The following is a 2,500-nucleotide window of genomic DNA, read 5'->3' as shown; positions in this document are numbered from 1 at the left end:
CTGGTCTATGGAAACCCATGTGCTGTGAAATTTGTGTGTATTTATTTGTAGTGAACTCCATGTATATAGTATATCCTTGGGCTGAATGAAACATGTAAATACATACAAACCTGGACATACCACACTGTGCTTCCTTTTGTGAACACACTGACTTTACTATGATGCCGTAGAACTCATGTATGATAATGTATGAAATTATATGTATATACTTATATGATATATATATATATATATATTATATATAGATATATATATATTATATCTATATATATATTATTATATATATATATATGTGTGTGTGTGTGTGTGTGTGTGTGTGCGTGCTTGCATCCACATTTTACGCATATGTTATGTCTTTTCGAAGTATATATTCGCTTTTTCATTCTTCGAAAGCAATTATATCGCACCTACAGGAAATGTCATCTTCCTTTTCTATTTTAGGACTACTCATCCCTTCTTTGTTTCTTCGATAACTGATATCAGACGATTTCTATGTACAAACTCGATTACCTTTGGCACCTTATATATAGAAATTTTCAACAGTTGTTCTAATTGCTTGGTGGAAGTTATGATATATATGATCCGAGGAAACAACATGACGCAGTAAAAGCAAAGAAAATCATTCAGTGTTTCATGATTACATTACTGAAAAAGATATGATCATTAACTGATTTTTATTTGCAAAGCGGTAATGTTCATTGCGGTAAATTGCTATGTACGTGCAATAGGTAAGAGTTAAACAGTTGTGGCTTTACGCAGTATCTTAGATAAATATGATATGATGTGTACAAAGAGACGCTTGCTTATTAGTTATATATAACACGTTAAATATACTTTTGCCTGCTATATTGTACTGAGTGTTTGTGTTTATTGAGTCAAGCGTAATCTGATAAGATAACGGTTATTAACATGTAAATACGTCAATATTTAGAAAAAAATACTTGCAGGTCCTGGTTGGTCCGCATGTCTTGCAGCTACCGTAAAATTCAATAGCCATCCATATAAGGGGAAGTTTATTATAGGCTGCCGTAAGAGGGTAGTTTGCAATGCGCCCTGTTCCATAAAAGATAAGCGTTTATGGCTGGGCGTTTTTATGATGATGTACCGAATCATTCAAATTATGAAATATCGCTGCACCAGTGTGGATCATCATCATAAAAGTACGAATTGATTTAATGGAGAGAATCACTCGGTGTCCTTTACTTGAGGGCAGCCGTCAGTGGCCGAATTTCGGGTTATCGAATAACTGGAAGTCAGCTCTGCCTAAATGTGGATTTTGATGTCAGTTGTTTAAGGATACTTCAACTGACTTTGAGAGCTTTTATTTATGGAACTTTAGTTGGTTTATAAATGTTGAAATTGATCTCTAATTGACATTTTGCAAGAAAGCTAAATTCAATGAAAATAGATATTATTTTTAAACGAAAAGTTAGGAAAAGCGGAATATTTCATGTTCACGAGGGTGAAAGCTTGTTTTTGCAATGAACATTTCTGCAAACCTTAATTTTTCGGGACATTATTTGTTTTCTTGGTTTATCAGTCAGGCAACTATTAATCACTGAGACTGGAGGTAAAGAAAGCCTTACAGTTTTTCTTAGCTCAATCCGGACTTTCAAGAAGAGTCAATATATTGCCAAAGTTAAACAAGTTTCTGAACATCTTAAGAATTGTTGGATATATCGACCTCGAAGTAGTGACAGGTAGATGACTTGTTAATAATTCTTCTTCTGAAGAGAGAGAGAGAGAGAGAGAGAGAGAGAGAGAGAGAGAGAGAGTTACAGTTACACGGAGTTACAAGGATTAGGATGTCTCAAAGCCTTGTTAGTCCATCCGAGGAGACATCGTGTGCTCACTTATCTGTAGGAGCAGATTTTACTGTGCATTCACAGTGTCTAGCTTTCTTTTAAACTCTTCCACACTGTTGCTGTTTACAACCTCTGGTGGCAGTTTATTCCACGTGTCACATATCCTGTATGTAAAGAAGTTCCCACAATGGGATGTGTCGTATCTCTTCAGTTCTAGTTTCCATTCATTATTTCTTGTCTGGTTTTCGTTTAATGTAAATAGGTTACTGTCTACTTTTGTTATGCCTTTCAGTATTTTGAATATTTCTATTAATTGTCCTCGTAATCGCCGTGTTTCTAAGCCATACATGTTCAGGCTCTCTTGTCGTCTTGGGTAACCTATTTGCCTGATGGATGGAACTAACTTTATGGCTCTTGCTTGTACTCCTTATCTGTTTATGTCTTTTCTTAGTGTTGGTGATCAAAACTGTACTGCATATTCAAGATAGGGTCTAATTATTGATGTGTAGAGCTGCAGCACAGTTTCCTTGTTTCTGTATTTGAACTGCCTCTTTATGTATCCCACTAGTTTCTGTGCCTTCTTTTCTGCTTTTATGCACTGTTTTGTGGATTTTAAGTCCTTGGTAATAATGACTCCAAGGTCCTCCTCTTGTTCTACACTATTTATGTCATTCCCAAGCGGCATGTAGCTGGCA

The sequence above is a fragment of the Macrobrachium nipponense genome, chromosome 7 (genome assembly GCF_015104395.2).
Source record: "Macrobrachium nipponense isolate FS-2020 chromosome 7, ASM1510439v2, whole genome shotgun sequence".
In the NCBI taxonomy this organism is placed as follows: Eukaryota; Metazoa; Arthropoda; class Malacostraca; order Decapoda; family Palaemonidae; genus Macrobrachium; species Macrobrachium nipponense.
This window is presented reverse-complemented; position numbering follows the sequence as displayed.